This window comes from Adiantum capillus-veneris, chromosome 16 (genome assembly GCF_014529385.1).
Source record: "Adiantum capillus-veneris isolate H3 chromosome 16, ASM1452938v2, whole genome shotgun sequence".
In the NCBI taxonomy this organism is placed as follows: domain Eukaryota; kingdom Viridiplantae; phylum Streptophyta; class Polypodiopsida; order Polypodiales; family Pteridaceae; genus Adiantum; species Adiantum capillus-veneris.
This window is the reverse complement of record NC_140946.1, coordinates 10,081,933-10,105,097: the sequence shown is the minus strand read 5'-3', so window position 1 is coordinate 10,105,097 and position 23,165 is coordinate 10,081,933.

Genomic DNA, 23,165 nt, shown 5'->3' with positions numbered 1-23,165 from the left:
TGACAGTACATAGACTTCCCACAAAGTCATACATCCACAAATTTCCCACTGTATGTTGTAACCGCTGCGGCGGTTGTTTGCTGCGTGACTCACAACCAGCAAACCCTCAACAGACATACATCATCTCTGACAATACATCCCATGTGGAAGTACTTGCAATGTCACGATGAAATCTGGAATATCAAGCAGCAAACACAAGCTACCTGATGAACTAGTGGATGTCGCCTACAGTCTGTGTGTAGATGCGCCCGTGTCATATGTGACACGCCTCCAAGAACTCTGAGCTGTCCTTCGATGTGTAGACAGCCACAAATCAACACTCTGGGAGTGTCGATATCCTCAGCACCTGCAGTCATAGGCCAAAAACCCCAAATTTGCAGAGTCGGATCTGCACCCGCTGAGACCACGTAGTCGAAAATGGCCTGCGCAGACCTTTGTCGAAGCCGAACGGTGGCCGAGATGACCTCAGAATGAATTTCTGACAACACCAAGCCCTTCGGGCTGACCCACGAGATTTGGGGCCGTGTCTTCGCTTGTCGAATTTCACTCCAATCCGAGTTGGTGACTCTAGCCTCCTGCAGTGCTGCCCCGAGCCTCGATCTGAGCTCTGATACCAGTTGAAGGAGTACGAGCGGAAGTGCGACACGAGAGAGAGAGAGAGAGAGAGAGAGAGAGAGAGAGAGAGAGAGAGAGAGAGAGAGAGAGAGAGAGAGAGAGAGAGAGAGAGAGAGAGAGAGAGAGAGAGAGAGAGAGAGTGCGAGAAGAAGAGCACGACGATATGGTGAACTCGCTCTACTATAATTTGTAGAGCATAGTGAGTTCTTATTAGGTTTTTACAAAAGAATATGTGTACATACCTGGCGGCCCGCCCACTTACCTGGGTGACCACATTGGGCTTTATACCCCAACATGGTCAACTTGGCTTTAGCCTTATTAGGCAGTGGTCCCACCGACCCTATCTCATAAACCTAACAATGGGCAAATGCATTGAATGCTCCTTCCTCCCCACACACACAAAGTGCCTCTGTGGCTTTGTTCTGCAGAAAATTCCAGAGAATGAGAGTGAAAAAAATCTAAGCTTGGAGCACGAAGAAGAACAATCGGAATGTAACAATCTTGGGCTCAATGGAAAGCTCTCGAGACAGGCTACGCACACACAACAATCGTAAATGCCAATTTTACTAAAATGAGGAGCAGCTATTGGATACAAAATGCAAGTTCTTGACAAAAAGTAATGCACTCTTATGCTAATTAAGATTCCAATTAGCCAGTGAGTAGTGGCCCAAGAGTATTTAGCTCAAGAACATGCTCATGCTAGCCAATGGAATACCAATTAGGTATGCATTATGCAATAAAAGAGTAAGCCTAATGGATCTATCTAATGATGATCAATGAATGTTAATTGCACAAAAATGCCAATGCATAATAGCAAGCCTAGCTAGCATACCCAAGCTCTGATACCAAATGTTAGGATTTGGGATCGTGCTAACTATGGTGGATGAAAGAGAAACATGGTGCAAGTGTGTAAATGTGTGTAAGCAAGCTTATCACTCAAGTGAATTAGGTTCCAAGATAGATTAGCTTGGACTCATAAACACAATCTTAAGTATTGGCTTAGCTTAGCACACGCTCACCATAGACAAGCATGTAGTGCAAAATGAAGTTGTTGTTTATTGATTCAAGAAATGAGCTTTAAGTAGCTCTACAGCCTTACTCCACGCTATGTGGGATAAATCCACTCTCCTCTCCTTGACTCACACCTTAGGACAAAGCTCACACTTTACACAAGCATGATGTTGATCAATGGCCGCCTTTGAACGTTGGACCAACCATCTTCAACTATGGTGTATCCAGATTGTTCTGTTGCATTTAATATTACCCTTTGAATATCATGTTGTGTGCTTGTGTAACATTTATCCAACAGTTGGTTTCTCATATGGTGATATGTTGGAGGGGTAAATCCAGCACCATACTCCCCAATGCGTTTCCAAGCTAACTTCCATGCATCACGGGTGACAATGGCCAATGATCCCCCAGTGAAATAGACGGCTTTAGCTAGAGCAAGTTGTGCTTCTTCTAAGGCAAGCGTTTTGAAGCTCGTCTGTAAGCTAACCTGTCTACTTTTTGACGATCCTACCTTAAAGTCAGGAGATCCATGGTTTGGAGGTGTAGTTCCATCGATATGAGAAGTTGGTTCCCTGCTTTGAGTGCTTCCATTGGTGGGCGTTACACCCAATGATCCCTCATACTGGTTTGATCTTATCGATACCGGGGTGTGATGGTCAAAAGTAGAGAGTTTTGATCTTTTGCTCGTGGAAATTAGCTTACCAATTAAATCTTTTAAGCGCATAGCTGCTTCTTCTGCACCTAAGCCCTTGCACTTTTCTCCTTGGATTCTGGTATTGCCACCTAGCAAATGATCCCTTATTCTTGGTGCTCCTCCAGATTTCTCTTCGCCACAAAAGTTACATTTCCAATCTTGATACTTATTTAAATTTGTGGCAAAATTCCACTCGGGTCCTGGACTTTTTCCACCTGCCTTTCGCTTGCCCTGCGAAGTGGTGCCCTGTGAAGCAGGACCTGGCATCGAGGTAGGAGTGTTAGGAAATAAGACGTAGCTAAATAGATAATTAAGTAGATTACTTAATGGAGAGAGACAGATTTATATACACGAGATTATAGAGTAGAGAGAGAGAGAGAGAGAGAGAGAGTACACAAGATATACGTGGTTCACCCAATGTGGGCTACGTCCATGGGAAAGCAGCCACTCAATGGCTTTAGTACTTCAAAACAAGAAGTAGTTTACAAAGGGATTATACCCTTAATGGAGCTCCCGCCTTGCTTCACTCTCACCACCTCACACTCACCTTGTTGCATCAACTTCACACTATGAAATGTGTGTAGAAATGGCCTCCTTTTATAGGCCAAAAGGGTTGCCCTCTCTTATGAGAGACAGCCATGTGTAGCCGCCCTTGTGCGAATAAGTCCAAATCAGACCCTCCAATCCGCCCATGTGTGGCCGCCCTTGAGAAGACAAGTCCGCTTTTGAATTCGGCCACCGGCCACCGGCCACCGGCCATTGACTTCTGACCACCGGCCATCGGCCATTGACTACTGGCGACCGGCCAACCGACCGGTTGTTTTCCGACCACTTTCCGGCCGCCGTCCGGCCATAATATTCCGGCGGAAAAAAAAAGTCTCGGGGGCCTCCACCCTCGAGGCCTTTAAAGTTGCCCCTGATTCTTGTACGTGAAAATTTTGGTTTCCGGTGAGTGATTTTCCTTCACGCACGATGGCTTCTCCTCATAATGGGGGCCTTACAAATGTACGCTTTTACCACAGAAAATTACAAGGGTAAATCAGGCTCCATACTTAACAATCTCCCACTTGGAGACTGATCTCCAAACCAAACATGTGACTGCTTTCCATTCTGGCTTCTTATCCTTGAATGCCGATTGAAGATGAGCAAAAGCTCAACTTCTCCTTGTTGACCACCTTTGTAAACATGTCTGCAGGATTTTCACTTGTATGCACCTTTCCTAGCTTTAGTTGTCCCTCTTCCAAAAGAGTGCGTATGAAGTGATATCTCACCTCAATGTGCTTTGTCCTTGAATGAAAGGCTGAGTTCTTCGCAAGATGGATAGCGCTTTGGCTATCACTGTACAAGACACAATTGTCTTGTTTGAATCCAAGCTCTTCTAAGAATCTGTGAAGCCACAGAATTTCTTTGCTTGCCTCCGTCATTGGTACATACTCTGCTTCCGTGGTAGAAAGTGAAACCACTTTCTGCAGCTTTGAAGCCCAGCTTACTGCTGTGCCTCCAACCGTGAACACATAGCCAGTAGTGCTCCTTCGAGTATCTTTGTCACTTGCCATATCTGCATCAGCATACCCTTCTAGAAAAATATCAGTTCCTCCAAAATACAAAGCATTTGTTGTTGTCCCTTTTAGATACCTAAGTATCCACTTCACAGCTTGCCAATGCTCTTTACCTGGGTTGTCCATGAACCTACTCACAACTCCCACTGCATGTGCAATGTCTGGCCTTGTCCAGACCATAGCATACATTAGAGAACCTACCGCTGCAGCATATGGAACTTTAGACATATAGGCTATCTCCTCTTGTGTCTTTGGACACATATCCTTCGTTAGTTTAAAATGACCAGCCAAAGGTGTAGAAACTGGTTTTGCATTTTGCATTGCAAACCTTTCTAGTACCTTCTTGATGTAATCTTCTTGAGATAGCTTTATTGTCTTCTTCGTCCTGTCCCTTGATATTTTCATACCAAGTATCCTCTTTGCAGCACCTAAATCTTTCATTGAAAAAGATTTGGACAGCTCCTCTTTTAGGTCTTTGATGTCCTGCATGTTAGCACTTGCAATCAACATGTCATCAACATACAACATTAGGATGATGAAATTCCCATCTCCCAAATTCTCCGTGTAGACGCAGTGATCCAAGTTGCATCTTGTGAATCCATGATCCAACATCCATCGATCAAACTTCAAGTACCATTGTCTTGATTCTTGCTTTAAACCATACAAGCTCTTCTTTAATCTGCAAACCATTTTCTCCTTGCCTTTTACTTCATACCCCTTTGGTTGAAGCATGTAGATTTCCTCCTCTAAGTCACCGTGAGGGAATGCCGTATTTACATCCATTTGCTCGAGATTTAGATCATGAGCAGCCACAAGGCTTAAGACAAGCCTAATTGAGTTCATTTTTACAACAGGAGAAAATATTTCATTGAAGTCAATACCTTTCTTTTGAGAAAAACCTTTTACCTTAAGCCTAGACTTGTACCTTTTCTTCCCACCTTCTTCTTCCTTTAGCTTGTACACCCATTTGTTTTGAAGTGCCCGCTTATCTTTAGGCAACTCAACCAACTCCCATGTTTGGTTGCGATGTAGTGAGTCCATCTCCACTTGCATGCTCTTCGTCCATTCTTCTTTGGATTCATGTTGCATAGCTTCTTCGTATGATTCCGGCTCTCCAGAATCTGAGATCAAGAGATGATTGAAGGAAGGAACAAACCTTTCTGGAGGTCTACTTGCTCTTGTAGATCTTCGGGGAATAGGTTGAGGCTCCTCATTTGGTTGACGTTGTTGCACATTGTCACCGTTTGCAGTCCTTGAGTCTTCACCGTCCTCAAGCTCCATGTACTCATCACCTGTTTCTTTTGTTTGTTTTCTTTCCAAGTAATCTTTGTACATATTTTGTTCGTTAAAAATTACATCCCTACTCCTTAAGATTTTACCATCTTCAGGATTCCATAGCGATACCCAAAGTCTCCTTCTCCATAGCCAATGAAGAAATACTTTTTGGACTTTGCATCTAACTTTGATCTTAGGCTTCTATCTATGTGCATGAAAGCCTCACACCCAAACACTTTGAGAAATGCATAATTCACCGGTTTACCTGTCCATGCCTCTTCTGGAACTCCCCCATCCAATGCCGTTGAGAGTGACCGATTGATTAAGTACACAGACGTACTGACAGCTTCTGCCCAAAGCTCAAGCGGTAGGCCTTCATATAGCCGCACGCTTCGTGCTCGTTCCATGATTGTCCTGTTCATCCTTTCCGAAATCCCATTTTGTTGAGGTGTCCTTGGGGTTGTCCTTTGCCTCCGAATGCCATTGCTAGCACAAAAGCTTTCCACCTTTGAAATATGGAAAATACATCGGATTTATTCTTCATGACATAAACCCATGTTTTTCTAGTCGCATCGTCTATGAATGTTACATAGTACAATGAGCCACCAAGTGATGGTGTACTTGCAGGACCCCAAACATCAGAATGAACCAACTCAAGTTTTTTATTTTTTCTTTCATTTCCTGATTTTTGAAATTTTACCCTCTTTTGTTTACCATAAACACAATATTCACAAAACTCTAAGTCCACTTCTTTCAAACCTGGTAGAAGCTTCTTTGTTTGAAGGATTTGCATTCCTTTGGCACTCATATGCCCAAGTCGGTAGTGCCACACCACACTGTCAACTTCTGTAGTTGCTGCACAAGCTGAAGGTTGTGTGCTAACAGTACACAAGTAAAGTGTACCGACTTTTTCACCCTTGGCAACCACCAAATATCCCTTTGAGATCTTCCACCGTTTGTTTCCGAATGAAATGTTGTGACCTTCATCGTCCAATTGTCCTGTAGAGATCAAATTTTTGCGAAGAGAAGGAACATGCCTAACATCTTTAAGCTTCCATTCATTTCCGTTAGCAGTTTTGACAGAAACTGTACCTTTGCCGACAATCTCACAAGCTTCATCATCTCCCAAGTATACATACAAAAATTACCTTTGGTGTAGTCTTGGAAATGTTGCTTGTGTGGTGTCGCATGGAATGAAGCCCCGGAATCTACTATCGAGGAATTAGACACATTGTCTAATGAGAGAATTAGAAAATCTTGCTCTACTTTACCTGCCACATTGGCCTCCGATGTTGGCTTGTTGGCTTGTTGTCTTGAGACTCTGTCTCCTTCTTCTTCTTGGACTAGCAATCCTTCTTGACGTGGCCCTTCTTGCCACAGTTCCAACATTCAAGAACTGACTTTGTGCGTGACTTGCTCCGCCTTCCTCTTGTTTCCACTGATAGTGCAGCACTTGATGATTCTCCTGTGCTTCTCCTTCGCATTTCCTCGCTTAGGAGAACACCCACAACATCATCAAACTTAAGAGTATTTGTGCCAGAGATAGAATTACTTACATCCATCACAAGGTTGTCCTAGCTATCCGGTAGAGATGATAGTATAAGGAGAGCTCTCACTTTGTCATCGAAATTGATTTTCACTGATCGAAGTTGACTTATGTTTGTGTTAAAGTCATTTAGGTGTTCTGAAACTGAACCATTCTTTGTCATATTTAGATTGAACAAGCGCTTCATAAGAAATACCTTATTGGATGCCGATGGTTTCTCGTAGAAGTCGTCAAGTGACTTCATCAAGTCCTCCGTGGTCTTCATCTCCGAAACATTGAAGGCCACCGTTGACGCCAAGCTTAACCGGATTGTTCCCAGTGCCTTTCGATCAAGGACAATCCATGCTTCATCTGCCATTGTTGCGGGCTTCTTCGCAAGACCGCCTAGTGGCAAATAGAGGTCCTTCTGGTAGAGATAGTCTTCAATCTACATCTTCCAATGTTGGTAGTTTTTGCCGTTTAACTTCTCAATCTTGAGCTTCCCTTCCTCCGCCATAACTCCCACTCAATTCAAGGAATCCTTTCCTTGAGATAATTTAGCTACGAGCAAACCTTGCTCTAATACCAGTTGTTAGGAAATAAGACGTAGCTAAATAGATAATTGAGTAGATTACTTAATGGAGAGAGACAGATTTATATACACGAGATTATAGAGTAGAGAGACAGAGAGAGAGAGAGAGAGAGTACACAAGATATACGTGGTTCACCCAATGTGGGCTACGTTCACGGGAAAGCAGCCACTCAATGGCTTTAGTACTTCAAAACAAGAAGTAGTTTACAAAGGGATTATACCCTTAATGGAGCTCCCGCCTTGCTTCACTCTCACCACCTCACACTCACCTTGTTGCATCAACTTCACACTATGAAATATGTGTAGAAATGGCCTCCTTTTATAGGCCAAAAGGGCTGCCCTCTCTTATGAGAGACAGCCATGTGTAGCCGCCCTTGTGCGAATAAGTCCAAATCGGACCCTCCAATCCACCCATGTGTGGCCGCCCTTGAGAAGACAAGTCCGCTTTTGAATTCGGCCACCGGCCATCGGCCATTGACTTCCGACCACCGGCCATCGGCCATTGACTACTGGCGACCGGCCAACCGACCGGTTGTTTTCCGACCACTTTCCGGCCGCCGGCCGGCCATAATATTCCGGCGAAAAAGAATATTCCGGCGAAAAAAAAAGTCTCGGGGGCCTCCACCCCCGAGGCCTTTAAAGTTGCCCCTGATTCTTGTCCGTGAAAATTTTGGTTTCCGGTGAGTGATTTTCCTTCATGCACGATGGCTTCTCCTCATAATGGGGGCCTTACAAATGTACGCTTTTACCACAGAAAATTACAAGGGTAAATCAGGCTCCATACTTAACAAGGAGGTCTCCTCAAGGAAGCCAGGCTTGAGACACCAACATCACCGCTCACATTCCCGGTGGAAGACATACTTATTGGATGCGTGCAATACCAATAAACATAGCTCAGTATGCTATCTCTTCTTTCAAGTATTATTCAAACCAAACATTAGTGTTATAATCAATATCACACACAAGCGTAGTAGTGAAGCCTGAAGGGAATAAACCTCAATCTTGTTACCATATACATGTGGTAGTGATGTGTGTGAACACACTAGGACCACCGGGGCATTTTTTCCCTCTTTAGGAGTTTTTTTCCCCCGTGCATTGTATATACGCCCATCACTCTAGGGCTATCCATCTTTCCATTGCACACTAAGAAACACACTCTCTATTGTGTGCCTTAAGCTTCCTTCGTCTTCTCCAAGCTGTGTGTGTTTCTCTACAACCTTAATTCCAACAAATCTACTCAAACATGAGCAAGCAAATACAACGGTGAATCAAATATGTGATCAGTCCATCCCAAAAGTAGAGATATCGACCCAAAGATTCACCTTCCTACCCCTTTCATGAATCAGTCCAGTCCAAAAAAGAACTAATGACCCATGATTGGAGCTCTAATCGAAATAGCAAACAAATACAGTAGTGAATCAAACATGTGATCAGTCCATCCCAAAAGTAGAGATATTCACCCAAAGATTCACCTTCCTACCTCCTTTCATGAATCAGTCCAGACCAAAAAAGAACTAATGACCCATAATTGGAGCTCTAATCGGAATAGCAAGAAAATACAGCGGTGAATCAAACATGTGATCAGTCCATCCCAAAAGTAGAGATATCGACCCAAAGATTCACCTTTCTACCTCCTTTCATGAATCAGTCCAGTCCAAAAAGAAATAATGACCCATGATTGGAGCTCTAATCGGAATAGCAAGCAAATACAACGGTGAATCAAACATGTGATCAGTCCATCCCAAAAGTAGAGATATCGACCCAAAGATTCACCTTTCTATCTCTTTTCAAGAATCAGTTCAGTCCAAAAAAGAACTAATGACCCATGATAGAAGTTCTAATCAATATAGCAATCAATTTAGCAAATATAACGGTGAACCAAACATGAGATTAGTCCATCCCAAATGTAGAGATACCGACCCAAAGATTCACCTTTCTACATCCTTTCAAGAATCAATTCAGTCCAAAAAAGAACTAATGATCCATGATCAGAGTTACATTAAGTTTTAATTTTTTTTAAAGACTTCATTTTTTTACCTTTAGTTTTTCTTCTAAATTTTAAACGATGACCAAATTTAGAGGAAGAGGTGATGTGATGTGATGTCTACTACAGGGTTATATAGAGCCACCAAATATGGAGGGGGTACATGACGGGTCCAGCGGGATTCTTGCTTGTCCCGCCGGGCCCGCCGGGTTTCATGATAAACCCGTCGGGCTTGCCGGGTTTGTTGGTTGTCCCCCCGGTTCTATGTTTTCTACCGGTTTTCGTAGGTCATGACATTAGATATGTTATTAACATGAAAAAAATAGTGATAATAACAACAATAATTAACATTTAACAAAATGCATCATCGCGTAATTAAAATCCCTAACAACTGGTATAGTCCATCAATACGTGTAAAACACATCCAAGGCTAACTGAATTGTTGTCTTATTTGGATGGATGCAAGTAAGGACTCTATCTTATCTTGGAAGGTTTTTTTTACGTTGGCAAGCCGTCCTACACTGGATGGAACACTCACTTATGATTTAGGAAGTTCTTTTACTATCTGCATACTGCAAGGGGGTCTCTTTCTTACAAACATTGTACTTAAATGATTCTAATATTGAATTGTTTTTGTACTTATCTATTTTTTGTTCCATTGTCAGTTGTCTTTTGAATGTAAAAGTTCAATTATGTCTTAGTATCTAAGATTTAACAACTACACACACACACACACACACACACATTGCATCTAAGAAAGAGAGAGAGAGAGAGAGAGAGAGAGAGAGAGAGAGAGAGAGAGAGAGAGATAAAAAGTAGAGAAAATATGAAATGAAATGTTATATTAAGATTTAGGGTTAGGTTAAATTTGAAATTACATTTAAGATTAGGTTATATTAAGATCTAAGATTAAGTTAGATTACATTTAACTTATATTTAAAATTTATGCTAAATTTAAAATTAGATTAGACTTAAAATTATGTTAAGATTTAAATTAGATTTAGATTTACGTTAGATTTAAAATTAAGCCAAGATTTAAGATTAGCTAGGTTAGATTTAAGATTAGATTGGATTTAAATTTAAGTTAGTTTACATTTAGGTTTAGGATTTAAGATTAGATTAGATTTATGTTTATGTTGAGTGAAAGATTAGATTAGATTTAGATTTAAGATAGATTATATTTAGGTTTAGGTTAGATTTAAGATTAGATTAGATTTAGGTTTATGTTGAGTTTAAAATTAGATTAGATCTAGATTTATGTTAGATTTAAGATAAGATTAGATTAGATTTAGGTTAGATTTTAGGACATGTCAATGAAGGCTTTGCCCAAAGAGCAAACACTAGGTACATAACAATATGTATATTCCCATCAGAATCACCCACCTATTAACTCACCCACTAACCATGTTCAATTAGCTCAGAATCACCATATGTTCTATTAGGTTAGATTTAAGATTAGATTTTGGATTTAGTTTTGATATTAAAATCTACCTTCGGGATTACGGAAAAAAATTAGAGTTAGGCGAACGGTGATCCCTCTCTTCCTCTCTACGGATGTGATCTTAAGTTGGAAAGCTTTCAACAACATGATACTCAAATTGGAGGCCACCATGTAATGTGCTAAGAAATCCCTCGAACAAGTCTTTGTTGTGAAAAGATGTTAAGATGTTGTGAATTGCTACAGCTAGAGAAGAGGCAAAGGGGTTTTGTCTACTACATGCATTGTCATGTAGACGTGGGTGTGTAGATTTCTTGTACCCACCATAAACATAGTAAACATAGGCATTGACCAATAAAGACAAGATTATAACCCGGTTTCTGATCTTAGTGCACCTCTAGACCAAGGTATGCGGGGATCGGACATGACTAGAGAATTTGAGGTAGTTTACAGTGTGAACAAAGTGAGAGAGAGAGAGAGAGAGAGAGAGAGAGAGAGAGAGAGTGATAAAAGACAGAGGATGTCAATAGAAGATTACATTTATGTCCAAGCTATAAGGTTTTTACATTCATTATGAGTAGTGACGATGATGTGGGGCCATCTAATCGAAACACCTATCTCTCAACAAGGATCTTATGTCTTTGTAATCAATGCAAACATTTTGTGCGATGGACAAGATGCATTTCTTTGGAGCACGTTTGAAAATTTTGCGAGTTTGATCCATCTATTATAGATTGAGTTATTGCCAATTATAACTTGTCGGAATCTAACATTGGCCAACATGCAGCAATCTTGCAACCCAATAGACGTGTTTGTAGGCGCTTTGGTCAAGTAGCATACATGAGGCCACAAGATGTAGCCTCTGACAGCTTGGAGGATGATCATGCAGACCACATTCCCAACGAGGAAATGTTTGAGCCCGACATCGATGAAATGATTGAAACAATCATGGATTCAGAAAGGCTTATCTATGATGATATGAAAAGTGAAGCTGATATGCCATTGTATGATGGAGCACGTGTATCTAGATTGAAGGTGCTCCTGGTTTTTCTCAACATGCAAGCAAAGTTTGGATGGATTGACACTAGCGTTACAATGCTTTTTAGGTGATCTATTACAATGTGTTTACTTCAATAAAAAAATCTAGATGTATAATGATCTGATAGATTACTTACACAAGTGTGCCACATTTTTTTGTTGGGTAGATTGCTCAAAGAGCACATACTACTACCTGATAATGTGATGCCAAATTCTAGATAGGAAGCAAGAAAAATCTTGTGAAACTTGGGGATGGATTACAATTTGATTTATGCTTGTCCTAACGACTGCATTCTTTTCAGAGGGGAATACATAGACATGGAGAAGTGTCCAAAATGTGATTCCGAGAGATATCAAGTAGATCTCCACGGACAAAAAATTTCACAAAAGGTTTTGCGACATTTTCCTCTGCTTCCTTGCATCAAGCATTTCTTTGAATGTAAGTCCATGGCCGCCCTAGCATCATGGCACGAGGAGAATAGATCTTTGGATGGTGTGCTACGGATTCTTACAGATTGCGCAGTCTGGAAACATATAGATAATACATGGCCAGATTTTGCTAGGAAAGCTTGAAATTTGCACATAGGCCTGGCTATGGATGGCGTAAATCCATTTGGTCAAAGATCAACGTCTTACAGTGTATGGCCCATTGTCATTGTCAACTACAACATTCCTCCGTGGTTGACTACCAAGAAGGGGCACATGTTTCTAAACTTGATTGTGTCGGGGCAGTATAAAGTAAAGAATATGGATGTGTATCTTTGTCCACTATTGGAAAAGAGATACAACAATTGTGGATTGGCATAGAAGTGGTGGATATGAGCTGGCACATAGGTCGACGAAATGCTTTGATCAACGGCATTCTAATGTGGACCATGCATGACTATCCCGGACTAAGAGAATGCTCAGGTGATTTACACTCAAACTCAAACACTATAAATCTTGGTTTTTCTCAAGCTTATCTATTGTCATGTGTATACATGCAGGGCTTCAAACAAGCAGATATAGAGCATGTGTCACATGTGGACCTAGACTTAATACACGGTGGGTGCCCTCACTGAAGAGGCAAATCTACGAAGGTCATCAAGCGTATCTTCCAAAGAATCATGAGTTATGCGATAGAGTTTTGGGAAGAGAGCCACCGAGGATGTTTGCACAAGCATGGTTACAGCAGAAGGAGATGTATGATGACGGTTTTTCCCCAAGGATGAAGAGACTCTCTTTGTGGTACGAGTTACCATATTAGCCTAGACTCATGATCAATCACTTGCTCGATCCAATGCACATATTCAAGAATGTGGGTAATCTGTTGTGGGACCATCTGACCAACAAGAAAGATATTTTGGGATCCAGGGTTGACCTTAGCAATGTGGATTGTATGGAGCAATATTGGCCGTAGATAGCACCCGATGGATCGATAAAACTCCCTAAAGTGCCATGGATTTTGATAGGAGCCTAAGAACGCAAAGTAAAAGAGACCATTCGATCTGTGCGGACCCCCACTGGAGTAATGCACTTGCTTCGAACGTGTTTCACTAAAGAAGGGAAGCTTACCAGTTTGAATTCCCATGACTGGCATAAAATGTGTCAGGTATGTTTGAAGTGGAATACATCATAGTGGGAATTGTGTAACAAATTCGTGTATGAAGTTTAATATCATTGCTAGATGTGTTTTGCAGTTTATTTTACCGGTGGCCATTGAGGGATGTTTGTCTCCTGACGACCATAACACAATCTACAAACTTGAAAAGTTGGTGCAATGGGTCTCACAAAAGGAGATCAATGTAGACTCCATACCATTTGCCAAACTAAACGCTGCAGAGGTTGTGTGCATGTTTGAGAAACACTTTCCTACTACCATGCTAACCATTCAGGTGCATCTTCTTGTTCGCATAGTTGATGAGGTGGAAATAGCTGGCACAGTACATTCCAGATGGATGTTCTTTTTAGAACGTTTCATGAAAACGCTCAAGGGATATGTGCGTTAGAAGGCACGTCTGGAGGGTAGCATGGCAAAAGGTTGGCTGGTATTAGAGTCCCTAGTTTACATTGGAGAATGGCTAGATGGATTTGATAAAGCCCAAGACACGCTATGGAAAATCATAGATGATGAGCGCATATCTGGGATTGTCATGTGCAACCTCGGTGTTGAGAAGAAGATGACGGAAGATCTAGAGCCTAAAGTCAACCGATTTTTCATGTGTCACAATCGAGTGATGCAAAAGTGGATTTCACAATACGAGGATGCAAAGCAAGAGCGACAAATGGCACGAATCGAGTGGAGATGGGGAAGACGATTGTCGATGCATTATCCAACGGGTCTGGAGAGCCTACCAACATTCATGAGCTTAAGATGGTTGCACAACCAATTGAAAAGCGCACAATAGTGCGGTGAAGAAGTGACTCAGGAGGAGTGGGAGTACTCTCGGGGTTGCGTGACCAAGGTAAGTTTGCAATGTATAACTAGCGACTTTCTAGATGTTTGAACAACCACTCATAATCTTTGTTGGTTGTAGTATAAGTCAATTGTGAGGAGTATATATATTAAAACAACATTCATAATCATTGTAGATGGCAACGTCATCAACTAGCATGGAGGAAAAGATTGCATGCTCGTGCACGCTTTGCAAGTATCAAATCCTGCGCAAGCATAGGATATGTAATGAGCATGTGCACAAGTACGGAGAGTTTGCTAAAGAAACCATACAGAATCTACGATACGACTCCTACGGAACGGGCATTGATTTTCGCGACATAGCACCTACATCTGTGAGAGAGAGAGAGAGAGAGAGAGAGAGAGAGAGAGAGAGAGAGAGAGAGAGAGAGAGAGAGAGAGAGAGAGAGAGAGAGAGAGAGAGAGAGAGAGAGAGAAGGATTATGCGTGAAGGTCCGACCAATATAGAGCCAAGGATGGAAGCAGAAAAGGACTTACAGACAGAAGACGATGGCATGGAGGAGATGTTGGATGCCTTCTTCTAGACAAGCGAGGAGAACGCTAATGAAGCAGCACCAGAAGCCGTGCGCCTATCTCCTAAAGACCTGTTGAGGAAGTTGGCACATCAACCAATTTATGAAGGTGCCAAAATATCGACTCTTCGTACTTGTCTGGCGTTTTTGAATCTTCAATCAGTGTACGGGTGGTCAGATACAAGCGTCACTGCTTTGTTTAGGTACGTAATTTACAAAAGAGATTTTCCGATTGCAATGGTGACGTGCTTGGAGAGCTTTTTAATTTAATGTGGCTTAAACAGGTTGTTGCGGGAAACTTCTCCCGGCTGGCAATGAAATGCCCCCCTCCAGGCCAGACGCAAAGCAACTATTGACCTCAGTTGGCTTGGACTACAACAAGATTCATGCATGTCCGAATGATTGCATTTTTTTTCGCAATGAATTCACAGATTGTCTGTCATGTCCTAAGTGCGAAGCAATGCGCTACAAACAAGATGCAGTTGGCGAGACAGTGCCAGCTAAAGTGTTGCGGCATTTTCCTATTATTCCTAGGATAAAAAGCATGTTTCGTTGTGGTTCCATTGCAAAGTTGATGCGGTGGCATTCTACGAATAGATCCACTGACACAACATTTAGGGTGCCTGTTGATTCAAAGGCTTGGAGGCACATTGAAGATACCTGGCCACATTTTAAGAGTGAACCACGCAATTTGCTTGAGAAGCTTGAGAAGCTCGTCATGGAGCACTTGGCCTGTGTACCTTATCAATTACAACCTCCCACCGTGGCTTGCCATCAAGAAGGGTCATTTGATATTAAGCTTGATTGTACCTAGTAAGTTCAAGGCAAAAAACATGGATGTTTATGTAGCTCCACTAGTTGACGAGCTCCAGGAGTTATGGCATGGGATCGACATAGTAGATGCGGTTGAACCAGTAGGACAACAGCATGCAAGGATCCATGGACTTCTTATGTGGACTATGCATGATTTGTTAAGTATGGAGCCTGATTTACCCTTGTAATTTTCTATGGTAAAAGCGCACATTTGTAAGGCCCCCATTATGAGGAGAATCCATCGTGCGTGAAGGTAAATCACTCACCGAAAACAAAATTTTCACAGTAAAAAACCAGGGACTTTTTTTTCCCTCGCCGGAATATTATGGCCGGACAGCGGCCGGAAAGTGGTCGGAAAACAACCGGTCGGTTGGCCGGTGGCCGGTGGCCGAATTCAATGGCCGGTGGCTGAATTCAAAAGCGGACTTGTCTTCTCAAGGGCAGCCACACATGGGCGGATTGGAGGGTTCGATTTGGACTTATTCGCACAAGGGCGGCTACACATGGTTGCCTCTCATAAGAGAGGGCAGCCCTTTTGGCCTATAAAAGGAGGCCATTACTACACACATTTCATAGTGTGAAGTTGATGAAACAAGGTGAGTGTGAGGTGGTGAGAGTGAAGCAAGGCGGGAGCTCTATTAAGGGTTTAATCCCTTTGTAAACTACTTCTTCTTTTGATGTGCTAAAGCCATTTAGTGGCTGCTTTCCCGTGGACGTAGCCCACATTGGGTGAACCACGTATATCGTGTGTACTCTCTCTCTCTCTACTCTATAATCTCTTGTGTGTGAAATCTATCTCTCTCCATTAAGTAATCTACTCAAATATCTATTTAGCTACATCTTATTTCCTAACAACTGGTATCAGAGCAAGGTTTGCTCGTAGCTAAATTATCTCAAGGAAAGGATTCCTTGAATTGAGTGGGAGTTATGGCGGAGGAAGGGAAGCTCAAGATTGAGAATTTCAATGGCAAAAACTACCAACATTGGAAGATGCAGATTGAAGACTATCTCTACCAGAAGGACCTCTATTTGCCACTAGGCGGTCTTGCGAAGAAGCCCGCAACAATGGCAGATGAAGCATGGATTGTCCTTGATTGAAAGGCACTAGGAACAATCCGGTTAAGCTTGGCGTCAACGGTGGCCTTCAATGTTTCGGAGATGAAGACCATGGAGGACTTGATGAAGTCACTTGACGACTTCTACGAGAAACCATCGGCATCCAATAAGGTATTTCTTATGAAGCGCTTGTTCAATCTAAAGATGGCAGAGAATGGTTCAGTTTCAGAACACCTAAATGACTTTAACACAAACATAAGTCAACTTTGATCGGTGAAAATCAATTTCGATGACGAAGTGTGAGCTCTCCTTATACTATCATCTCTACCGAATAGTTGGGACAGCCTTGTGATGGCTGTAAGTAATTCTATCTCTGGTACAAATACTCTTAAGTTTGATGATGTTGTGGGTGTTCTCCTAAGTGAGGAAATACGAAGGAGAAGCACATGAGAATCATCAAGTGCTGCATTGTCAGTGGAAACAAGAGGAAGGCCTAAGGAGAGGTTCAAAAGCCAAAAGGGTCGTGATCGCTCAAGACAGAGCAAGTCACGCACAAAGTCAGTTCTTGAATGTTGGAACTGCAACAAGAAGGGCCACGTCAAGAAGGATTGTTGGTCCAAGAAGAAGAAGGAGATTAAGTCTCAAGACAACAAGACAACATCGGAGGCCAATGTGGCAGGTAAAGTAGAGCAAGATGCTCTAATTCTCTCATTAGACAATGTGTCTAATTCCTGGATAGTAGATTCCGGGGCTTCATTCCATGCGACACCACACAAGAAACATTTCCAAGACTACACCAAAGGTAATTTTGGGTATGTATACTTGGGAGATGATGAAGCTTGTGAGATAGTCGGCAAAGGTACAGTTTCTGTCAAAACTGCTAACGGAAATGAATGGAAGCTTAAAGATGTTATGCATGTTCCTTCTCTTCGCAAAAATTTGATCTCTACAGGACAATTGGACGATGAAGGTCACAACATTTCATTTGGAAACAAACGGTGGAAGATCTCAAAGGGATCTTTGGTGGTTGCCAAGGGAGAAAAGGTCGGTACACTTTACTTGTGTACTGTTAGCACGCAACCTTCAACTTGTGCAGCAACTACAGAAGTTGATAGTGCGGTGTGGCACTATCGACTTGGGCATATGAGTGCCAAAGGAATGCAAATCCTTCAAACAAAGAAGCTTCTACTAGGTTTGAAAGAAGTGGACTTCGAGTTCTGTGAAGATTGTGTTTATGGTAAACAAAAGAGGGTAAAATTTCAAAAATTAGGAAATGAAAGAAAAAATAAAAGACTTGAATTGGTTCATTCTGATGTTTGGGGTCCTGCAAGTACACCATCACTTGGTGGCTCATTGTACTATGTAACATTCATAGACTATGCGACTAAAAAAACATGGGTTTATGTCATGAAGAATAAATCCGATGTATTTTCCATATTTCAAAGGTGGAAAGCCTTTGTGGAGAATGAAACAGGTACCAAGGTTAAATGCCTCAGATCCGACAATGGAGGGGAATATTGCAGCCAAGATTTTGAAAGATTTTCTGCTAGCAATGGCATTCGGAGGCAAAGGACAACCCCAAGGACACCTCAACAAAATGGTATTTCGGAAAGGATGAGCAGGACAATCATGGAGCGAGCACGAAGCATACGGCTACATGCAGGCCTACCGCTTGAGCTTTGGGCGGAAGCTGTAAGTACGTCTGTGTACTTAATCAATCGATCACCCTCAACGGCATTAGATGGGGGAGTTCCAGAAGAGGAATGGATAGGTAAACCGGTGAATTATGCATTTCTCAAAGTGTTTGGGTGTGAGGCTTTCATACACATAGATAGAAGCCTAAGATCAAAGCTAGATGCAAAGTCTAAAAAGTGTTTCTTCATTGGCTATGGAGAAGGTGACTTTGGGTATCGCCTATGGAATCCTGAAGATAGTAAAATCTTAAGGAGTAGGGATGTAATTTTTAACGAACAAAATATGTACAAAGATAACTTCGAAAGAAATCAAACAAAAGAAGCAGGTGATGAGTACATGGATCTTGAGGACGGGGAAGACTCAAGGACTGCAAACGGTGACAATGTGCAACAACGTCAACCAAATGAGGAGCATCAACCTATTCCCCGAAGATCTACAAGAGCAAGTAGACCTCCAGAAAGGTTTGTTCCTTCCTTCAACCATCTCTTGATCTCAGATTCTGGAGAGCCGGAATCATACGAAGAAGCTATGCAACATGAATCCAAAGAAGAATGGACGAAGAGCATGCAAGTGGAGATGGACTCACTACATCGCAACCAAACATGGGAGTTGGTTGAGTTGCCTAAAGTTAAGTGGGCACTTCAAAACAAATGGGTGTACAAGGTGAAGGAAGAAGAAGGTGGGAAGAAAAGGTACAAGTCTAGGCTTGTGGTAAAGGGTTTTCTCAAAATAAAGGTATTGACTTCAATGAAATATTTTCTTCTGTTGTAAAAATGAACTCAATTAGGCTTGTCTTAAGCCTTGTGGCTGCTCATGATCTAAATCTCGAGCAAATGGATGTGAATACGGAATTCCCTCACGGTGACTTAGAGGAGGAAATCTACATGCTTCAACCAAAGGGGTATGAAGTAAAAGGTAAGGAGAAAATGGTTTGCAGATTAAAGAAGAGCTTGTATGGTTTAAAACAAGCATCAAGACAATGGTACTTGAAGTTTGATCGATGGATGTTGGATCATGGACTCACAAGATGCAACTCGGATCACTGCGTCTACACGAAGAATTTGGGAGATGGGAAATTCATCATCCTAATGTTGTATGTTGATGACATGTTGATTGCAAGTGCTAACATGCAGGACATCAAAGACCTAAAAGAGGAGCTGTCTAAATCTTTTTCAATGAAAGATTTAGGTGCTGCAAAGAGGATACTTGGTATGAAAATATCAAGGGACAGGACGAAGAAGACAATAAAGCTATCTCAAGAAGATTACATCAAGAAGGTACTAGAAAGGTTTGCAATGCAAAATGCAAAACCAGTTTCTACACCTTTGGCTGGTCATTTTAAACTAACGAAGGATATGTGTCCAAAGACACAAGAGGAGATAGCCTATATGTCTAAAGTTCCATATGTTGCAACGGTAGGTTCTCTAATGTATGCTATGGTTTGGACAAGGCCAGACATTGCACATGCAATGGGAGTTGTGAGTAGGTTCATGGACAACCCAGGTAAAGAGCATTGGCAAGGTGTGAAGTGGATACTTAGGTGTCTAAAAGGGACAACAACAAATGCTTTGTATTTTGGAGGAATTGATATTTTTCTAGAAGGGCATGCTGATGTAGATATGGCAGGTGATAAAGATACTCGAAGGAGAACTACTGGCTATGTGTTCACGATTGGAGGCACAGCAGTAAGCTTGGCTTCAAAGCTGCACAAAGTGGTCTCACTTTCTACCACCGAAGCAGAGTATGTAGCAATGACGGAGGCAAGCAAAGAAATTCCGTGGCTTCACAGATTCTTAGAAGAGCTTGGATTCAAACAAGACAATTGTGTCTTGTATAGTGATAGCCAAAGCACTATCCATCTTGCGAAGAACTCAGCCTTTCATTCAAGGACAAAGCACATTGAGGTGAGATATCACTTCATATGCACTCTTTTGGAAGAGGGACAACTAAAGCTAGGAAAGGTGCATACAAGTGAAAATCCTGCAGACATGTTTACAAAGGTGGTCAACAAGGAGAAGTTGAGCTTTTGCTCATCTTCAATTGGCATTCAAGGATAAGAAGCCAGGATGGAAAGGAGTCACGGGTTTGGTTTGGAGATCAGTCTCCAAGTGGGAGATTGTTAAGTATGGAGCCTGATTTACCCTTGTAATTTTCTATGTTAAAAGCGCACATTTGTAAGGCCCCCATTATGAGGAGAAGCCATCGTGCGTGAAGGTAAATCAGTCACCGGAAACCAAAATTTTCACAGTAAAAAACCAGGGACTTTTTTTCCCTCGCCGGAATATTATGGCCGGAGGGCGGCCGGAAAGTGGTCGGAAAACAACCGGTCAGTTGGCCGGTGGCCGGTGGTCGGAAGTCAATGGCCGGTGGCCGGTGGCCGAATTCAAAAGCGGACTTATCTTCTCAAGGATAGCCACACATGGGCGGATTGGAGGGTCCGATTTGGACTTATTCGCCGAAGGGCGACTACACATGGCTGCCTCTCATAAGAGAGGAAAGCCCTTTTGGCCTATAAAAGGAGGTCATTTCTACACACATTTCATAGTGTGAAGTTGATGCAACAAGGTGAGTGTGAGGTGGTGAGAGTGAAGCAAGGCGGGAGCTCTATTAAGGGTTTAATCCCTTTGTAAACTACTTCTTCTTTTGAAGTGCTAAAGCCATTTAGTGGCTACTTTCCCGTGGACGTAGCCCACATTGGGTGAACCACGTATATCCTGTGTACTCTCTCTCTCTCTCTACTCTATAATCTCTTGTGTGTAAAATGTATCTCTCTCCATTAAGTAATCTACTCAAATATCTATTTAGCTACGTCTTATTTCCTAACATCCAGGATACAGAGAAGCTTCTGGTAATGGTTCTTGATTTACAAAATTCTCGCTATTCGCAAGCACTTTGCCTTGGCCTGATTCATGCTTTAATATATATATGCAGGGCTAACAACTTTGGGATACAATGCATGTCCAATTTGCGGGCAGTCTTTGGATGTGCGCTATTCTGCCTCTCTTTGAAAGACAATTTATCAAGGCCACCACCGTTATCTTCCAGATGGCCATCACTTGCGCAAAGGTCAGCTTGGTCACGTCGAATGTCATCCTATGCATGTACAAGAGTGGCGTCGCCGATGAGGGCAACATGAGGGGCAACCTATTCCAGGAATGAAACGTTTGTCCATTGTCCATACGTTGCCGTACTGGGGTGATCTACTAATTAACCATTTGATGGATCCAATGCATATATTCAAGAATGTGGGAGAGCTCCTCTGGAAGACAATCATGGGAATGAAAGACAATCGAGCTTCAATGGAAAGATGCCAGAGTTGTGGCCTTTCACCAATGCAGATGGCCAAACAAAACTTCCAAGAGCGCCATGGGTATTTCTAAAAAACGAAGAGCGACAAGTTAAAAGGGTGATTTCAGAGTTCAGGACGCCAACAAGATATATGCGATGTCTCAAGATAGCATTCACCCATGACGATCAATTGTCAGGGCTGAAATTGCACGACTAGCATAAGTTCTTGCAATTCATTCTTCCAATTGCGATCAAGGGGTGTTTAACGAAGGAAGTGCGTACCTGCATATACAAGATTTCAGAGCTAGTGCGGTGGATCTCTTCCAAGGAGATACGGGAGGAATCTATTGCAGTCGCAAGGGCTAACTCCATTGAGGCAGTTTGCATGATTGAGAAGTATCTACCCACGAGCTACCTAACTATCCAAATGCACTTGCTCGTCCATGTAGTAGCTCGTCCATGTAGTAGATGAGGTTACAGTGGCAGGTATAGTCCATAGCCGTTGGATGTTCTTTCTAGAGCGGTTCATGAAAACACTTAAGGGTTTTGTTCACCAAAAAAAACGTCCAGAGGGGAGCATGGCAGAAGGATGACTGGTGCAAGAGTCTCTTGTATTGACGACCGAATTTTTATCCATTTCTGACCCAGAAATGCCTCGACTGTGGAGCAATGAAGAGGATGCAAGACTGGTGGGAGAGGAGCCGTAAGGGCAAGGGGTGCCGAAGAAAATGAACGACGCCATGCGAGAAAAGATCATGAAGTTCTGTATACTAAATTCATCGCCGATGCAAAAATGGCTTGAAAGGTACGAAGAAGAGAAAGAGAGACTCAATAGGGAGCGACAAGATTTCAGGCGAAGCCGAACGACTAGAGGTTTACCCTTGCCAGATTATCTCACTCCTCTACCTGAATTCCCTACAATGGCATGGTTGGACAAGACAGTGAGAGCAGCTCGACAGATCGGAGAACCCATATCACTAGAAGAGGAAGAGCTGGCTATTGGATGTGATTGGAAGTATCATACATACATGGCACTGTGGTCGCATGGAAAGCATTTCAGAACACAACAAATTGACAGTAGAAGAAAAACGTTTGACAGTGGGGTAATGGTTAGTTTCATGCAAAAGAGCAGGGCCAATGCCAGAGACACGAATGAGACCACTAGCAACTTGGATTACTATGGTCTGGTGTCAGATATCTTGAAAGTAAGCTTCAGGCGGTTTAAGATGTTTTTGTTGGATGTGAAGTGGTTCAAGGTGATTACTTCTATTCGCCATGCAACGGTACGCAAAGATGGAAACAAACTTGTGCAAATAGATTCTACAAAGGTTTGGACAGATGCGAGCGACACATTTGCTCTCCCCGAACATTGCGAGAAAGTGGTCTTTGTACCGGGCCCTCAAGAGTGACAATGGTGGTTTGTGGTTCAGGTTGCTCTAAGAAATAAACAAGTATTTGAAGGGCAAGATCTCCTGGAGGAAAGTCAGTCAGACGACGTCCATACTACTGTGACATTAGATGAGATGGACGAAGGTATGGCAGAGGAAGCTGACAGATATACGAGGGATGACGCAGACGAGCCAGAATTGACAGTTGTAGATGAAGATGCAATGGA